We start from the raw sequence: 20,178 nt of genomic DNA, 5'->3' as shown, positions 1-20,178 counted from the left end.
TGATGTGATGTATCCCATTGATTGATTTGCAGATATTGAACCACCCTTGCATCCCAGGAATAAATCCTGCTTGATGGTGATGAATAATTTTTTAATATATCATTGAATTCAATTTGTTAATATTTTGCGGAGGTTTTTTTTTTGCATCATTGTTCATTGGAGATATTGCCCTGTGTGTGTGTTTGTGTGTGTGTGTGTGTGTCTAGTCCTTTTATCTGGTTTTAGTATCAGGGTAATTCTGGCCTCATTGAATGTATTTGGAAGTTTTCTTACCTCTTCTATTTTTTGGAGAAATTTGAGAAGAATAGGTATTAACTGTTCTTGCAGTGTTTGTAGAATTCACCTGTGAAGCCATATGGGCCTGGACTTTTGTTTGTTGGGAGTTTTTTGATTACTGATTCAATTTCATTGCTGATAGTCTGTTCAAATTTTCTGTTTTTTCCTCTTTCAGTTTTGATCAGTTATATTTCTGGGAATGTATCCATTTCTTCTAGGTTGTCCATTTTTTTAGCATGTAATTTTTACCAATATTCTTACAGTCAGTTGTATTTCTGTGATGTCAGTTATTTCTCTTTCATTTCTGATTTTGTTTATTTGGTCCTCTCTCTCTTTTTTTTTTATGAACCTGGCTAGAGTTTTATCATTTTTGTTGATCTTTTCAAAGAATCAACTGGTTTAATTGATTGGTTCTAGTTTTTGGTGGAGAGGGGCAGAGGGAGAAGGAGAGAGAGTCATAAGCAGGCTCTGCATCCAGCATGGAGCCTGACATGGAACTTGATTTCACAACCCTGAGATCACGACCTGAGTCAAAATCAAGAGTCTTAACTGACTGTACCATCCAGGCATACCACATTGATCAGTTGCATTACTTATTGGCTTCTATAAGCCATTTCTGCTCTCATGTTTATTATTTCCTTCCTCCTGCTGGTCTTGGGTTTTGTTTGCTCTTTTCCTAACTCCTATAGGTATAAGGTTAACTTGTGTGAGAGTTTTCTTGCTTCTTGAGGTACGCCTGTATTGCTACATACTTCCCTCAGAACTGGCACCTGGGAGTCCTCTTTTACTGTACCTTCTACCTCAGTTCACATTTAGCTAATTGCCAAAACAACAGTTCTTTTGTGTTGTTTTCCTATGGTTTTCTAACTCCTCATCCTTATTCCTTCATCCTATTCTGTTTCTTCTGTTTAAAATGCAGTTTCCCCTCACTTTTGCTTTTTAAAAACATTTGTTATCCTTTAACAGCTAGTAAAGATGCTTTCCTTTCCAAAATAATCTTCCCTGATATGCCCAAGTAGAATTATTCTTTCGTATGTTAGTTTTTTTTAAAAATCATATTTATCATTATTTACGTTCCTATTGTATTTCCTGTTTATATTTTAAGCACCTGAGATAGAGATATAGGGGTGCTTATATTTATGTGGTTTATCATATAAGTGTAGAGCATAAAAATTTAAACCTTATCAAAACCATCTCAGAACTTCCTATGTTGGTCCCTGAACTGCAGGCATCAGTGCTCCCTGCCATGGTTGTTCTATCTGTGTGCTCTGTAGCACTACCTTATGCTTTCCCCAAACTCAAATCAACTACCTTGTTATGTTTGTGTTTATCCGCAATGGCTAAAAATTGCCCATTCTGTAGAAAATGTCTTTATAATCACCCCAATTATTTTCCCAGCTGAGCTCAAACAACCAGAAAGCTGACACAGAAAGAACCAAAAGAAGTCAAAAAGCAAAACACCAAAAAGGTTCATACCTACTTACTTTGGAAAAAAGTTCGATTCCTTAAAAGTTTAAACATATAGTTATGATAGGACCCAATAATTTTTCTCTTAGGTGTACACTCAAGAGAAATGAATTTATATGTTCCCACAAATACCTAAACACGAATGTTCATAACAGCATTATTCATAATAGTAAAAAAATGGAAATAACCAAAAGGTCCATCTACTGATGAGTGGATAAACAAAAACTGGTATATCCAAAAATCCACAAGGTGGATTTTTAATTCAGCTATAAGAAGGAATGAAGTACTGACACATGCTACAACAAAGATGAGCCTTCAAGGCATTATGCTCAGTGAAAGAAGCCAGTCACAGAGACCACTTACTGATTCTCTTTAAATGGAATGTCCACGGTAGACAAATCCTTAGAAACAGAAAGTACATTAATGGTTGCGATGGGTTGTGATGGAGGTTTGGGGAGTGACTGCTGATGGGTATGGAGTTTCTTTGGGAGATTATGAAAGTGTTCTGGGATTAGGTAGAGGTAATAGTTACATAACTCTGAATATACTTAAATCTACTAAATTATACATTTTAAATGGTTAAATTTTTATGGCATGTGCATTATATCTTAGTAAAGCTATTATTTTAAAAAAGGAGAAGAAAAAATTAAAGAATTTAAAGGTAGGAGAAAGAGTTTGAATATATTTCATTGAACCAAGGTGGGCCCTCTGACTGGTTAGGCTGATGAGATGAGGAAATGAAGGCTCAGAGAAATTCACCTACGTAGGATTTCATAGTGTGTAGTGGAGATGACTGAAGGAATCATTGTTCAAAACACATGCTTATTCCACTAATGATGTTACCTTCTCAGGAGAGCACGCACCTCATGTGAGATATGTCTAGTGAACATATCACTCAGGGAGCCTGATGACTCTACGTTTTTTGTTTTTTGTTTTTTTAAATTTTTTTATTGGAGTTCAGTTTGCCAACATATAGCATAACACCCAGTGCTCATCCCCCCAAGTGCCCCCCTCAGTGCCCATCACCCAGTCACCCCAACCCCCTGCTCACCTCCCCTTCCATTACCCCTTGTTCATTCCCCAGAGTTAGGCGTCTCTTATGTTTTGTCACCCTCACTGATATTTTCACTCATTTTCTCTCCTTTCCCTTTATTCCCTTTCACTAATTTGTATATTTCCCAAATGAATGAGACCATATAATTCTTGTCCTTTTCCGATTGACTTATTTCACTCAGCATAATACCCTCCAGCTCCCTCCATGTTGAAGCAAATGGTCGGTATTTGTCGTTTCTAATGGCTGAGTAATATTCCATTGTATACATAGACCACATCTTCTTTATCCATTCTGATGACTCTACATTTGAGGTCTCCCCTGCCCTCATTGTCTACCTTCTAGTGCCTTAAATAGTGCTATAGATAGATGTATGTGCTATTAATGCTTGTGATTGGCTTACTATGTTCCTGTGTTTTCTTTTCTCGAAACAGAGTGCTTGTTGGTCATTCCTGTGAAAGAACAGTTGGGGCTTATTCTTAGGGATGCCTAAATTTCTTAAATGCACCTCATGAAAGACAAAATGCACCAAACTATTCAGGAGAGGATTTTACTCAAGCTCTTGCAAAAGGGAGAATGTTCATTAATGAGGACCATCTCAAGAGGAAGAATACGTGGGTTTCATAAAACAAGAGAGTCAATGAATAAGAGTAGAAGTGGGTCTTATCTCAGACTAGAAGGCAGGGTGGTCCTTTGGAGTTAGCCTCTGCTTCAGCCATAGCTTCCCCTGCATGACAATAAGTTGAAATGATGTATACTTCTGCTGGTATTATAAAGATGGAAGCAATCTGGAAGCGTCACTTACGTTGTTCTCTTTCTACCCAATTGAAGCAAGTCTCATGTGCATGATGGTAGTCAGTTTTAAAGGAAACTAGAAAATGTCAGGAGAGTTAAAGAAGGGGAAGGGGCTGGCTTGAGTGAACCAAGTCCCCTAGGTAAGTAAGTATCCTGACAACATGCCTGCTCAGCCAGAGCCACAGCCAGCTTGGAAAGCATAAACTCAGCAGGAGAGGAACTTTGGAGTCAGGTGATTGAATGATTTTTCATAAGAGCTGACGGAGTTATTTTTGAACGTAAAAAGTGGTAAAAAATCCCACACTTAGGGTCGTTAAGACTGATTTTGTTCCAGCACAGACTAGCTCAATAACAAATTAGTCTTTCCTAGTGGGTTTTTTTCCCCCCTTAGCCTAATTTCCATGATTTTACCATATGGAAACTCTGACTTTTATAAAGAACTTGCTCCACTGAGCAAGCTTGGTGCATTTTTCAAATGTTTTTTGACATTAACAGCTCTATTTCTCAATTAGCAAAGGGAATAAAGTTGATTATGCATATCCATGGGTGACAATTTACATCTGATTAGCCAGCTCTAAGGTAAACATTAAAAGGTCACTATAAATAACTTTTACTTCTTTTGTTTTCGGAAAGACCAGTCTGGAAGTCCTAGCTTTGTCCTGCTCCCCATGGTTGAAAGGCCCTATTTTAAAACAATGGTCTTAAATTAATATTGGGTAATAAAATCTGTAGCACTTAAAGTTTAGTTAGTTGGCATTTTGTTTGTTGCATTTTTCTAACCATATTCTGATTTCCATCTGCTTTGTGAGAACTATTAGCTAATCATAGACATTAAAAAAAAAAGAACATATGTAAAGACTTGCAACATGTTCTGGTAACCTATTCATGGGTTTATCCTTACAGCCAAAGGTCTTTCAGCTTTTTTTTCTGGCTAAAAATAGGTAAACTGTCAGAGGGAGAGAGGAAATTAGCCTGACTTCCTCTATTATAAAAATTGATAATTCTTCCTTTCTTTAAATATTCACTGGAATCAGAATAGCTGATGGCTCATCTTGTGTATGAGAAAGATTCAGAAAAGTGAATTTATTTAGTGTTCATTGTGTAGGCAGTCAGATGGTCCTTTGGTATTTTGTTCATTGGGTTTGGCAGACCTGTAGCCCGTGAACTTCACCAGGGTTCCTTGTTTGTGATTGTGATCTTTTAGTTACAGTGGCAGCACTTTTAGACACATGACCATGCTCTCTCAGTCCACTCCTAAAGTTGTTTTTGTCATCTTTCTCCATCTTATCCATTCTTTTCAACAATAGAAATAATCATGCTGTTCGCAATTATTTTTTAATTATGAGAGTACACATGCTCTTGATAAAAAGAAATAGATAATATGAAAAGGTATGAAGAAACGAAGGTATGAAGAAAGAATTTATAATCTTACTTCTCAGAGATAATGATTATTTCCATTTCAGCGAATATCCTTCCAAGTATGTGCTTTATTCCCCCTTCTGTATGTATAAATATGTATGGAACAATGCTGTACATTGTTTTTAACCCAATTTTAGAAGCTTTTGTAACATGTTATGCAAGGCTTTTTGTGCAATTAAATATGCATATATCTTTCATTTTGATGGGTATGTGGCATTGTAATATAAAAAGCCACTATAATTTATTAAATGACTCTCTTTTGATGGACCTATAAGTTGCTCTCTAAGATGAATTCTGGTGAAAATTCTGGGTCATAATTTTAAGATTTTATTTATTTATTCATGAGAGACACATACACAGAGGCAGAGACATACACAAATGGAGAAACAGGCTCCCTGTGGGGAGTCCGATGTCAGGACTGGATCCCAGGACCCCGGGATCACAACCTGAGCCCAAGACAGACACTCAACCACTGAGCCACCCAGGTGCCCCTGGGTCATAATTTTTGATGCTCACTGTTAAACTACTTTCCAGGGCTCTCATCTATTTTATTTAACAGTGCGCATACATCTCATACCTTCAGTAACATTAATTTTTACATTTTTGTCATTCTGATCTGAAAAATACTATTTAAAATGTAAATATATTTGATTTGGGAGTTTGAAAACTTTACATAAATTTAGAGGCACTTTGTGAACCTGTTCATGTTGTTTGTTTCGCTTTTTCTTATAGGAGGCTTGTGTTTTTGTATTGGTTCACTAGAGTTCTTTATGTTAGGAAGATGAACCCTCTGCTGTATAAATCAACTTCCTCAAAATAAATTAGGTTCCAGGCAATGGGGCAAATATGCATTTTTCTCAATCTATTGTCTTTTGAGATTTATAGTATTTTTTTCCCAACTAAAAAGCTACTTATTTATTTAGTCAAATATTTATATAGTTACTGGCTTTAAAATCATGCATGGAAAAATCTCCTGCTTAGATTATAGAAATTGTCCCTTGAATTTTCTTTTAGTTCTTCTGTGACTTTTTTTTAACACTTAAATATTTAACCTATCTGGAATTAATTTGGGGGGCAGATACTTGGTAAGGATCCAAAATTATAATATCTCCATGTTTAACTCATTACCCCAGCACTGGTATTTCAGAGTCCACTGCTTTTCCACTTTCATCATACACAAAGTCCCTGTGGGTTTTTGGATCTAATTCTGTTTCCTCGGTTCTGTTCCACAGATCTATTACCGTGATACTAACTCGGAGATACAAAAATATGTTATCATGGAGCAATGCTAACTTTCCCCTCACAGAGTTGGGTGGAGAGTATTTGAGGAGTATTGAGAATGATTCCTAAGGCTTCCAGGAAGTGACCTCTGAATGAACCATAAAAATGTAGCAGGAGTAAGCCAAGTGAGGGTCAGGTAGAGGTAATGGGGAAGTGGATTCCAGGCAGAGATGTTAGCATGAATGGTCTCAAAGGTGAGAAGCAGCACGGTGTGTGTGTGTGTGTGTGTGTGTGTGTGTGTGTGTGTGTTTGTGTGTGTGTGTGTGATGTGAAATATGAGGCAGTTGTCATGAGAAATGAAGTTGTAGTCATGGTCAGGTGCCTAATGCATGGGGTTCTTTCAACCATGTAAGAAATTTAGATTTTTTTTTTCAGATGGCATATTGTTAAAGCATTTTAAGCAGAGACTGTCTGGTTTGAATTTTAGATTTTCTTTTTCTTTTCATATGTACGACCTATTCTAGGGAAATCAGCCTATAGGTAAGGAGCTCACTAGACATTTCTGTAGTAGTAAGGGGCAACAGGGACCTGAACCAAGGTGGCATAGCAGAGGGAGAGAAGAGGCCTGTTTTGGTGAACTGCATGAAGGATGGTGGATAATGCAGAAGGAAAATTAAAAGGTTGGCTCCAGGGCAGCCCAGGTGGCTCAGTGGGTTAGCGCCACCTTCAGCCCAGCGTGTGATCCTGGAGACCCGGGATCGAGTCCGCATCGGGCTCCCTGCATGGAGCCTGCTTCTCCCTCTGCTTGTGTCTCTGCCTCTCTCTCTCTCTCTGTGTCTCTCATGAATAAATAAATAAAATCTTAAAAAAAAAAGGTTGGCTCCAGGTTTCCCAGCATTGGTAAATGGCCTCAAGTTTCTAGACATGGAGGAGACAAGACTGTCTTGTGAAGAGAAGGAGATAGCAGGGTTGGCTTTAGGAGACTGACAGGGATGAGGGAATAATCTGACCGGACAATTTGATGGGCCTCCAGCACCAGTGCCATTTGAGGGCTGTAGATAGAGTGTTCACATGGTGAGTTTCACATTCTTTTTGAACAACTGCCTCTACCTTTTCCACAGGTTAAATACACATGGTGGTGAACTCCTGCCTTTCTGCTACGACTCCCCTATGGATGAGCTGGGAGTCTAGCTTTTTTTTTTTTAAGCTACACATTCAACATAGCCAGTGTGAGACAAGTTGCTATTTCTCAGTTTCATACATTATCTGCATCAGCAGCTAAATTGCTAGATGTGCTTTGCAGATGATATTTGAAGCTCGCTGACTTTGAATAATGACGACCCTGTAAAAGTAGCAGTAAGAAAGACTTGTTGGAGCTAACAGAAAATCTCCTCCCAGAAGCCAGGGAAGAAATGCTGCTTGCAAAGTTTTTATTTGCTTGTATGCACTAGTTGGCGTCTCTCAGATCAAAGAAAGAATTAATTTTGCTAATTGGAAGACTATTTCTAGTAGATTCACACCTGATGTGAGTTACAATGTGAAGTGCAGTAAAGGAAGAATAAAATGCATATGATTTGTGCCACTGAACTGCCAACTGTGTGTCATTAAGTAAGGAAATATGGGTAGCATTGTCACCATCCTCAATTTATATTTATTGAACGCCACGATGTTCGAGGTCAGGGTTATAAATAGTCACTTGGTCAGGTTGAGTACACTAATAATTTATGCTGAGCAAGTAGAAGAGGTTACTAATTTTGTTTTCTTTACCATCTGTGTACCTCTTGGGCAGATCATTTTTTTTAATCTGCTTGTCTTTTTTTTTTAACTTATTTATAAGCAAAGCTGGCTGTTCTGCCAAAAAAAGAGCATTCCAGTTATCAAATCCTCAGAATCCCCTTCCTTGCCCCCAAAGAATTTACATTCTAAAGAGAGAGAAGAAGGTAGATTGGCAGATAGCTCTGCAAGATCTCAGGTTCTCCTCTCCGTAGCTGAAGTCCTCTTGATTCAGAATTGCCAAGAAAGGGGGCATGAATGTCCTGGCCTGGATTTATTTGTTTAAGCTATAGGCTGTGTCATATTTTGTAATAGTGAAGCAGTGCTTAGTGTTATCAAGGTGGAATCCAACCTGTTTTCTTGGTCTTTTTATCTGGAGCCAGGAACAGACACACCAACAGGTGGAATGGGGGTTGGAGAAGAAGCCTTGAGCTAAGCAGATAGCATGGAGAATCGCAAAAAATGCAAGCAAAACAGAAATGCACTGTGGTAATTAATCCTGTGAGTGCCGAGTGTGTATGGGTGTATATGCAGGTATATATTCATATTTATACTAATATGTTCCTGTGTGTATAAGATCATATAAAATTTCTGATGCAGAATATACATTTTACACTATCTTGGTTGATTTACAGACCCAAAAGTGAATGAAAAAATGAATATTGCAATGCATACCCCTAAAGCAGTCCATCTGAATGGTAGTGAAAATCTGGCTCTTCTGAGGAGCTGATTTTGCCATTTTCTCTTAAATGCAATTTGGCTCCTATTTCATCCTGTTTTTTATGGTATCAGAGGTACCAAATAAGTGTCAGCTTGTCAGAGATTGGATCAACACTTAATAATTAAATTTGTGCTCCTGTCTACCTATGTTCATTAAATATCTAACACAATCTTCCAGTTTTGTTTTCATTTTGTCGCTCTTCCATTTTGCCAGATCTTCTTCCTCTCAATTCATCTTCTAATATTTGCATTCTTCAGAGTTCTGACCTTGTTCTCACTCCTTACAATTGTCTGAGTCACTTTTATTCATCTTCGTGCCTTCTTGGCCTGTTCTATAATTCTGACTCTTGTGGTGGAGCCTGGTAGCTGCTCACTAAAATCCATTCTACCCTTGTCCTACACACATGGCTCTAGTGCATTTCCCAGCCTTGATTGTAGGTAGGGGCCATGTGAGTGAGATCTCTCCAGGGGAATGTGAGTAGACATGGTGTGTGCCCTTTTTAGAGCTGGCCCATAGAAAGCCCTACAGGTGCTGCTCTCTGAACCTTCATCCTCTGGCTAAGTGGAATGGATGCTGCTATTGTACAGGCTCTTGGAATGATGGTCTTCCAAGCCCCTTGTCTGAGCTCCTTGTATCACCATGGGAGAAACTTCTTACTAAAGCCGCTGATTTTTGGTGGTCCGTTAATAACATTTAGTCTGCCCTAACTAAGACAACTCCCAAACCTATACGTCTTTACCTAGAGCCCAGGTCTTTTTCCTAACTGAGATCCAAACATCTAACTGCTTATTGGGTACATCGTGGGTAACATCTCCCAGGTATCTTAAACTCAGCTTGTCTAAAACCTGACCATGACCTTGCTTTGACCAGATTCCTTTTCCAGTGTTCCTTTTTTTGTAAATAGTAAGCCCAGCCAACTGACATACTTGGGAGCCATTTTTGACCGCTCTTACCACCGAATCCTTCAGTTAGTCTAGGGGTCAGCGCACTTCAGTCTCAAGCTAAATTTGGCGTGTTGGTCTGTTTTTTTATAAATAAATTTTTATTGGTATATAGCAACACTCATTCACTTACATATTGTCCATGTCCCCTTTCTCACCAAAACACCAGAGTTGAGTAGATGTGGTAACCATATGGCTGGCAAAGCCTAAACTTCATCGATCTGACCCTTTACAGAAAATTTTGCCAACGCTGGTCCAGTCGATTGCTAAAGTCAATCCTGCCTTCGTAATATTCTTTAGAACCCATCTACTTCTTTCCATTTCCAATGTCTTTTCTGTGCTCATGTGCACTACCATTTCTGTGTATGTAGTCTCACAGTTTTATAACCCATTCTCCATGTGGCAGCCAAAGTCATCTTGCTACAAGGAAAGTATTGAAGATCTATTTATTGTTACTCTTAGCCTACTCTACTAATACAACTCCCAAATCTCTGTGTCTTTACTTGCAACCCAAGTCTCTCTCTTTAAACTCAGCTCCAAATACCACCTTGGTTAAAAATCATTCAGTGGCTTCCCAATGCCCTTAGAATAATATAGGTGAGGCTCAGCCTTGCCTCCTGGCATAAATCCTCGACATTCTTACCTTCTTTAAGTATTTCACCTGCATTGTGTTTCCCCTTGTCTCTGGGCCGCTTCTCTTTCCCACATTCCCCTTTTACCCGATGAAGCTTCACTTGTCTATCCAGGCCAAAATGTCAAAGATACTTGGTCTAGGAGGCCCTTCATGACCTCCAGACTAGGTTTGATTTCCTTCCTATGTGCTCCCATACCACCCTGTGTTTCCTCTGTCATTACAGTTACTATACTTTACTCACCTTATTATTTATCACTCTTCTTCCTACTGACTGTAAATTCTGCAAGAGGAGGGGCCGTGTCTATATTGAGTCCTGCTGAATATCCAGCATCCATCATACCTGGCACATGGCTGGCAGGTTGTGGGCAGCAATGTGGGATAATACCAAGTCACATTTTCTGCCCTTTCCTCTCTCCAGGAACTTACAATAAGAACTTTTTGTTGTTGTTGTTGTTGTTTTGCTTTGCTTTTTGAGAAAAGATTCTAATTGAATTAGTTAAGTTCAAACCAGTGATTAAGGGAGCAAGTTATGAGATAGGTAGGCTGGGTAGGTGTAAAGTTGGAGAGATGAATTCTGTAGAATATAGGAGCAGAGGAGCCTAAAGCACACACACACACCCACACAACCACACACAAAACACACATTCACGAAGTGCCAAAAACATCCTAGAAACCTAATACTACAAAAAGGCATGATCCACCCCCCAGTCTAATTGCAACAGTGCCAACAATCTTCAGTCATAAAGAGTAGAGAGAAAAGAACACTTCTTTTTGCCCTAAAGAGAGTCGTTGAGCAAGTTGTCATTCATTCATTGTTACATTCAATCTTTCACTTGTTTATTTAACAAATTTTTGTTCAGCCTGATACCAGATGCATTGGATACAGAGATTAAGGGGGAAAAGGGAGCTATTACATTAGTGGGAAGGCAGACACTTAAAATATAATTACAGGACAATATGGTAAGCACTATAATTTAGCAATTTGTACAAAGTAGTATGAGAGCACAGAGGAGGAAGCAAATTTTGTTTTTACCTGATTCTGGCGATATGAAATGGAAATGTATGTACACTTTCTGTGGTGAGGCGTGAAGGGGGTGGGCAAAGCTCACCTCTCTTGTGTAGTTTTGCTTGGGGAGTTTCTTATTGCTGCCTTTCCCTCCTTTTCTTTAGGGCTGGGATGGAGATAGTATGCTGTTTTCCATGTGAATTTGCTTGGCAGATCGAATAATTCATGCATTGCAGCAGGACTAGCAGTAGCAATGATTTGACATATTCAGTTGAGTCATAGCAGAGAAGACAGATATTGTTCCCATGATGTCATAGCCCTCCCCAGCCTCCCCAAGGAGGAGACACAGTAGGAAAAACCCAGTTCCTGGGCGTTGACCACTTGAAATAAGCCAAATGGGGACAAATCATACTTGAATAAGAATGATACCATGTGAGTGAAGTTTGAGTCTACTTGGGAAACTTTAACAGACGACTCGCATGGCTAAGAACAAACCTGTCTTTGTGGGCAAACGTTCATATGCTTCACCTTTAGAATCTCCTTTTGCCTCACAAAACCAGATAACAGAGAAATGAACTGACAGTGTGGTTGCAGAAAACCAATGTTTTCCTCATGTCTCTTTCTTTCTCTCTCTCTTTTTTTTATTCTTGTCAGAGCCCTGTGGTTGCTGTTGTTGAGGAATTCTTGTTTTTTTCGGCTCACCGAATTGTGATAGAAAAACTCCCTGGCCACTGGTAGTGTTAGTAATTAATAGCATGGATTCATATCCCATCTCTGCCACTTGTTAATTGGGAAGACTTGGATGATTTACTTAATTAAGCTTATTAAGCCTCAGTTTCCCCATCTTAAATGCGAATTTTGGGCACCTGAATGGCTCAGTCGGTTAAGTGTCTGCCTTTGGCTCAGGTCATGATCCCAGGGTCCTGGGATGGAGCCCTGTATCGGGCTCCCTGCTTCTCCCTTTCCCACTTCCCCTGCTTGTGCTTTCTCTCTCTCTTTCTGTCAAATAAATCAATGACATTTTTAAAATAAATAAATAAAATCTTTTTTAAAAATGAGAACATTAATGCTGCAATCTAACTCAGATGATTGTCATAAAGATTAAATGAGATTAGGCAAATACATTCCTGGTATTGTTATCCTAAGAGCTCCCTAAAGGTGGGATCCCTGGGTGGTGCAGCGGTTTGGCGCCTGCCTTTGGCCCAGGGTGCGATCCTGGAGACCCGGGATCGAATCCCACGTCAGGCTCCCGGTGCATTGGAGCCTGCTTCTCCCTCTGCCTGTGTCTCTGCCTCTCTCTCTCTCTGTATGACTATCATAAATAAATAATAATAATAAAAAAAAAGAGCTCCTTAAAGGTTTGCCATTAGGTCCCAAAAAGTAAGCCTTGCCTATTGTTTCTTCCCTGTTTAGAATGTCAGACGTTTTCGTTCGTCATTCCAACCTTGGCAGTGGCAAGAGTCTGCTGAAAGATTGCCCTAAATTCTCATATGTGACTTTGACTCCTTGGTTGGTGTGTGTTGGCTGAGACTTCACTTAGTTTAGGAGATTTCTCAGTGTTTAAAGCCATGCGATGATCTTTTCCCCCCTGGGTCTTCTAAAGGCTGCAGCAGGTTTCTTCAATTCCGGAGGCGGGTTAATCTAATAAGTAATGGGAACACCTCTCAGCAAGCCACGGTGTTCCCATTCCTCATAATGCCCAGGGGGCAAGACTAGCTGGGCTCAGTGTGGACCTCATAGTCCTCTGAACACTCAGAACGATGAAAAACAGCAGAAGAATTCAGTTGTCCATAATTTATGAACCTTTATTCTACTACCAGCACCTCAAAGAGAAGAAAATCTGTCACCATTTAACAGTTCTCAGATTTCCTTTGGAATTAATACCTGATGTAGTTCAGGTCTGAATTGCCAAGTACATTGACTAATTTCTTCATTCTGTAAGCCATTTACAGGTCACTGCTCAGATGTTGGAATACCTGTTTGAGGCTAACAGCAAGGTGCTCAAATGACTCTTAGCTGTGCCCTTACACTTGCATTCACCTGGGCTCCCCAGAGAACTACCATGCTGAGCTCCTCACCTCACCATTAGCTTGAAGTCCTGCATGGAGGCCTCATTAGCATCGAAGAGCTCCTCCCCTTGGCCTTCCTGGCGGAGACTTGCCCAGGGGAATGGAAGGAAACTATGCAAGAGGCAGATTGCAGTTACTGGAAAAGTGAAACTTTTTGCAGAAAATCAACTAGATCTGGTTGTAGGGAAGTATGAAGAGACTCTGTGTAGGAAAGGGTCATCCAAGTGAATATGAAAGCTGAGGCAGGATCTTGGCACCAAGTTGCGTTTAAAGCAAACACCGTAGAGAATGACCTTGGGGATCCTGGGAAATTGAGGACTAGCAGCATGATTTACACAATGAGGCCACAAAGAAAGTAAGCGCTTAAGGAACAGTAATTTCTAAAGACTGTCAGCCCTGAAGAGACATTCTAAATGCTGTTTCTTTGAAAACCATTCCAAAACTCAAATATTTGTATTGATACTATTTAGTTATGATCACAAAATGTTTGGATTTGGCTGATACAATGTATGTGTTCCCATTTGGTAATTATCTAGGGGAAATATTGTTCCAAAAAGTTCGGAGAAAGACAGAGCTGGTCACTGTCTGTGATTGGCTGTGGCTGTCGTGCATAACGGAGCATTGGTTTAATTAAGTTCTTAATCCTTCCTTCTCTCCAAAGAGGTCATATTATTCAGTGCGGTAAATGCAAACAGGGGAATTCAGTTGTTTCTGAAGATTACCTGTTCTCTGCAGGGTGATGGTTCTCAGAGGAGTTCCAGGGCCTCAAAAACAAAGATACTATTATTCCCCAGTCACTGGCGTGGATTAGGAGTACTATCATGGGATTGCTGATCCCATTTTAAAAGAATTTTGATTGCCCTTCATGGCCACATTGAGGGTCATCAGAACCTGCTACATTTAAATGTCTGTGTTAAGAGGCATCCTAGGACATGAGGCTTTTGCTTATTTTCTTCCTTGATATAGGTAGGCTCTTCTCTCTTCTCTTTGCTGATTCAACTCTAGTGTCCTATTGAGTATAGGTGGAGGAAATCTTTTCTGACTCCGGTAACTGAAGGTACATATCTCTATCATGGTTTCAAGAACTTGACATTTACTGACATGCTTTATTCTTTCCAGTCATTAAAGTAGTATCGTTTAAAGAATTTAAGGGAGCAATAAGATGGTTCCACAAACAGCTAAAATACAAAACAGCAAAAGATACAGGCGCTCAAGTACGGGAGATGTTATTTCTGGTTAGGACATCCGAACAATCTCATGGACTAGATTATATTTAAGGTAGAACTTGAAAAAGATTGGTTTTGAAAGACGCGTGATTCTTTGCACAGATACACAGACATGTACATTTTTTTGATTGAAGTACAGTTGACATGCGATGTTATATTAGTTTCAGGTGTGTGTACAACACAGTGGTTCAACAGTTCTGTACATCATGCAGTGCTCAACACCCTAAGTGTAGTCACCTTCTGTCACCATACCACTTTATTACGATATTATTGACTATAATCCCTGTGTTGTAGTTTTCATCCCATGACTTACTTATTTTGCAACTGGAAGTCTGTACCCTTTAATCCTCTTTACCTATTTTGCCCATTCTCCCAACCCTTTCCTCTCTGGCAACCACCAGTTTGTTCTCTGTATTTATGGGTCTGTTTCTGTTTCCTGTTTATAGTTATGGGTTCCATATATAAGTGAAATCATACAGTATTTGTCTTTCTCTGATTTATTTAGCCTAATATGCTCTAGGCCCATCCATGTTGTCACTTAGGGCAAGATTTCATTCTTTATTATGTTAATATTTCATTGTGTATATATAACACATCTGCTTTATCCACTCATCTGTCAGTGGACCCTTAGGTTGCTTCCATACCTTGGCTACTGTAAATAATGCTGCAGTAAGTATAGGGGTGCATATATCTTTTTAAATTAGTGTTTTTGTTTTCTTTGGGCAAATAGAAGTGCAATTTCTGGATCATAAGGTAGTTCTATTTTTAATTTTTTTGGAATGTCCATACTGTTCTCTGAGGTGACTGTATCAATTTACATCTTACCAACAGTGTGCAAGGGTTCCTTCCCTTTGCTCCACACCGTCACCAACACTTGTTTATTTCTTATCTTTTTGATACTAACTGTTCTTACTGGCATGAGGTGAGGTCTCATTGTGGTTTTGACTTGCATGGCCCTAATGATTAGTGATGTTGTATCTGTTGGCTCTCTTTATGTCTTATTTGGAAAAATGTCTATTCAGATCCTCTGGCTATTTTTTAATTGGACTATTTGTAATTTTTGGTGTTGAGTTACATGCATTTTTTTTACATATTTTGGATATTAACCCCTTATTGAATTTATCATTTGTAAATATCTTCTACCATTCTGTAGGTTGTCTTTTTGTTTTGTTGATGGTTTCCTTCTCTGTGCAAAAACGCTTTTTAGTCTGATGTAGTCCCAATGGTTTAGTTTCAGTTTTGCATCCCTGAGAAGACATATCCAGAAAAACGTTGCTAGAATTGGTGTCCAAGAGACATATACATCTTCATTAGCTTTGAGCAGTCTGCAGAGTCAGAATAGGAGTTCTCTTCTCCAGTCCTTCCTGACATATGGTTCAGTGCTTGACACAGACTAGGTGCCTAATCCATATTTGTCACCAGAGAAAATGAGATAAGCATCCCTGTTAGGAGGAGAAGGATTAAAATAATGTAACTGAAACATTCCACCATATCCAAGAACAAAAGCATGTCCTTGCCCAGTAACCCTGGAATGTTTTTGAAGAGGGCATCTTTCCCTTTACCTCTTTGTGGGCTTCTAAGACCCAATTACTTTGATGCTGGATTAAAGAAGTAAAGAAATGAATGAGGGTCTCAGAGGTAGAGTCTGGTTTTAATAAAATCATCTTTGGAGATAGACCTGTGGCTACTTCATCCTTGAATAAAGAGAAACCATCCCAGCAACCCAAATGAAGTTGGTTATTTTTTAAGTCTTACTGGCTTTTTGCCTGATTCTGTTGTCTTTGACACATCTGCTATGCACCTAACTAAGAAAAGTTATACCTGATTCACAAATAGCCATCACATTAGTTTAGTGAGCTCTGGAGAGACCCAGGAGTCAGAGATGCCAGGTCCTCTGTTCCTACCAACAGCTGAAACCCAACTAAGCAGAACCCAAATGCAAAAATCAAACACTTACCCTGAGAAGAATTGAACCAAGATGTATTAAAAGTTTCTAAGGAAGGGGGAAAAAATTGCTGCATCTTCCTACCCTGAATGCCTATTAGCAGTGATAGTTCAGTGTTTCCAGATAAGTTCTGCAACTTTAGAGACACTTGCAATTTTTCTGAGAGCTTCTCCTCTTTCCCAGCTCCTGCCTCAGATTATCAAAAGACCATTGAGTTTGTACTGGGGGGGGGGGGGGGGGGGCGGGCAGGGCATGAATCTGAAAATCCCTCCTTTCTTAACAGGTCTTCCCCTACCCTAGCTTTGCTAGACAATTGCAGGAACCTCAGGAGAATACGCAGCCAGCCATTGGAAGAGTTTCTCTGCAGTTATCTGCCATTGACCTTGGCCTAATTTGTCATGTTTTGCCTGATACTTCCAGAGATGAAGGATGAGTTACCTATTAGATTTGATGTGCCACATTCTTCCTCTGAAGCTAGGTTTGTTTCACCAGCTAATGACTTTATTCCATTATATTAAAAACCCAAGGTTTATTTTATAAGCGTGACAACTAGTCATTATATGAGTAGTATTCCACAGGCCCTAAGCAGAACACATAAAATGTCATTTCAAGTGCCAAGTTTCTTTTCTAATCCATTTTTTTTACAGAATTTTGAAAGCAGCTTAAATCTAATTGGCTCCCCCAGGATCTTAGCTCCTGTTACATTTGTGGGTTTCTTTTTTTAAGAGGCATCTGGAGAGACTGAACGGCCACTGCTAGTTGGCATGCAGGGTAGGAGGATGCAGCAACTTTTTTTCCATCCTTGGAAACTTCCAAATCTTGGTTCAGTGCTTCCTGAGCTTGAATATTTGATTTTTGCAATTGTTTTTGTAATGTTGGCTTCTGTTTTTCCTATTGTTGAATTTCGTTTGAGAACTGCAACCACAACTGTATGTGGCCAGCCTGTATCAACTGTGAAAGAAAAATAAAGAAAAACAAAACACATAGTAATAGTATAGATCCATGTAAATAATACTTACCATACATAGTGCTGATAAATCAGCTTTATATGTGTCTAGACTACCAAAGGCAAACACCTATTTAGACAGCAGAGCTGAGTTATTTTTAGTGGCCCAGATTCAGATGTTCCTGTAGTCTAAACAGCTGTGAGAAGAATGCCTGAATCTTTCCCTTAATCATAGTGACATCATAACTTTGAAACCCCGCGCAGTGAAGCAAATGAGAGAGACGATGCTACCCCTGATAGAGGGAAAGAGAAAGGTTATTTCTTTTCCTGGTTTCAAAGTGTTTTAGCAAGATACTTAAAGATACGAGATAAACAACAGGAGAGTATGTGTAGTATCTATTTTTAAATATGTTATTAAAAAGTATTGAAAGCTTCTGGTTTTAGAACTTCAGTGTTCCATTGTGGAGTTGAAAGCTGGGAGCGAGGAAATTGAACATTTAGGAGACTATTGACCTGGTTTGGGCAAACCATCCTGAAGACATTCAGAAGCCAGATGTGGAAATGTGTTGAAGGCTGTGGTTTGGCTGCCTTTGTTGATGGATTAGAAATAGTATATGGAGCAATAGCAAGAAATTTGTTCTTCTTTTTGGAAGATAAATTATTTGAAATTTCTGTAGTCAAAGAGCCTTATCTTATAATAATTGATATCTTCTTTACCTAAACATAGACCAGGAGAATGACAAGAATGGGCTCAAACTTTGTTTTGGTTAAGTGCCTCTTTAGACTCTGTGTGTGTGTGTGTGTGTTTATGTGTATGCCCCAAGTGGGAATATCTGTTTAATTGAAATCTGATTGTCCTGTTACTGGTTAGGCAGGACCTGCCCAAGCATAGAAAAACCTAATTTAAGCCTTAGCAGGCAATGAAGTTAATAATAAAACATGTCTATTGAATTAAAAACAGTATGATTCTTGTTAATTCATTTAAAAATATTTCTCAAGATTTTCTTCCCAAGATAAAAATTTGTGCATCTGCCAAATGGGACAAAGGCCAGCCAGATTCCTTTTCTGTAAATGTACTCCTTTTGTCGTCCTAGGAGAGACAACCCATGCCTGGGGCACAGGGAGCCCCATTTTAATTTTGTGCCACTTTAGAGTTATACCACCAGGGACAATGACTTTGTCTTATTGGCCCTCAGTTTTTCTCATGTATAAAATAAGAGGATAGGATTATGTGACTTCTAAAGTCCTTTAAACATCCAATATTCTGTGAAACAAAGTGTAAACAGTGGAAAGAAACATAAAGAAAAGCTAAGTGAAATAGCCCAACACTTGAGGAAGGATTTTCTGAGCAGAGAAGGAAGAGATTGGCCAAGCCTGAGCAAATGTCTTCTTCTCTCTCTCATTCTCTCTTCAGTTCAACTCCTGCCTATCTGGCAGCTTTAAAGAACTCAAAAATTTGAGACATCTGGGTGGAGGAGTCTGTTGAGCAGCTCAGATCATGATTTCAGGGTCGTAAGATTGAGCCCCAGGTAGGGCTTCCCACTCCCTACAGGGTCCGCTTTGGACTCTCTACCTCTGCCCCTCCCTGGTGCATGCACTCCCTCTCTCTCTTAAATGAAAATGAATCTTTAAGGAACTGAAAAATACAAATCCAACTGCACCCTTTCTTTCTCTCTCCTTTCCTCTCCTCTTTGTCATGTTTCTCTGTTACTTTACTCTCTCTCCACACTCTCACTCACTGCCATCTTTACATCTCTCTGAGTGGTAGGTATAGTTGGGATTTGTCAGGAAGACACAAGGATAATGATCAAATTTGTTGGAAATGTAGTTTTCCCATTTGTTTCTCCTCCTTTCATTTAAAATTTGTTATAACTTCACTTTTGTTAAATAAAAAATGAAAAATTTTAGCTTCTGGATCATTATGTTCATAATGAGACAGTTAAGACAATCACGATGGTGATGCTAACCATGAGTGCTCACTGTGTGCCAGGAACTGTTCTTAATGCCTTGAGTATAATGACTTATGTAATCCTCACCCCAGCACTGTGAGGTGGGTCCTGTTATCACTGTTATACAGATAAAGACACTGCATTAGAAAGGTAAAGACACTTGTCCAAGTTTCCCAGCTAATTATGGAAAAGTTGGGATTATGTCCTAGGCAGTTCTTTTCCAGTGTTACTGCTCTTATATGTCTGGCTTCGCTGCATCTCCTCTGAGGCAGAGATAGTATGTTTTATTCATTTTTTGTGTTCTCTTGAGAATTTGGTGCAGTACTTGAGGAAAGTATACCTTGAATTCATATAACATTGAATTACAGGAACACCATCCTGCCCGGAAGAGAAAGCTGTCCACAGTAGCTGTGCCTTCCCAAGTGGTCTTGTGGATAAATGTTTGACTTTTGCACCTACTTCCTTTCTGTGTCAAACCTATGAACTCCTTTAATTTGGAAATCTTTGTTTTAATAAAGAAAGTTAGGCTCTAGTTTAAGAAAGTTGAATTTCTGTGCAAAGAGAGAAACTGTAGTATTATTTAAGCAAATGTAGCTGGTAAGTTAATATATGAACTGAGTGGTATTTGAATTTGAAAAAATAGGTTGCAATGAAGGGTCAATGAAGCTCTAGATATAGTTGTTAGGGAAAAAAAAATCTGTTAAGGTCTTATTTGCCTGGATGCAGTTGACTTCTTTTG

This window comes from Vulpes lagopus, chromosome 16 (assembly GCF_018345385.1).
Source record: "Vulpes lagopus strain Blue_001 chromosome 16, ASM1834538v1, whole genome shotgun sequence".
NCBI lineage: Eukaryota > Metazoa > Chordata > Mammalia > Carnivora > Canidae > Vulpes > Vulpes lagopus.
Note: the sequence above shows the minus strand (reverse complement) of the source record.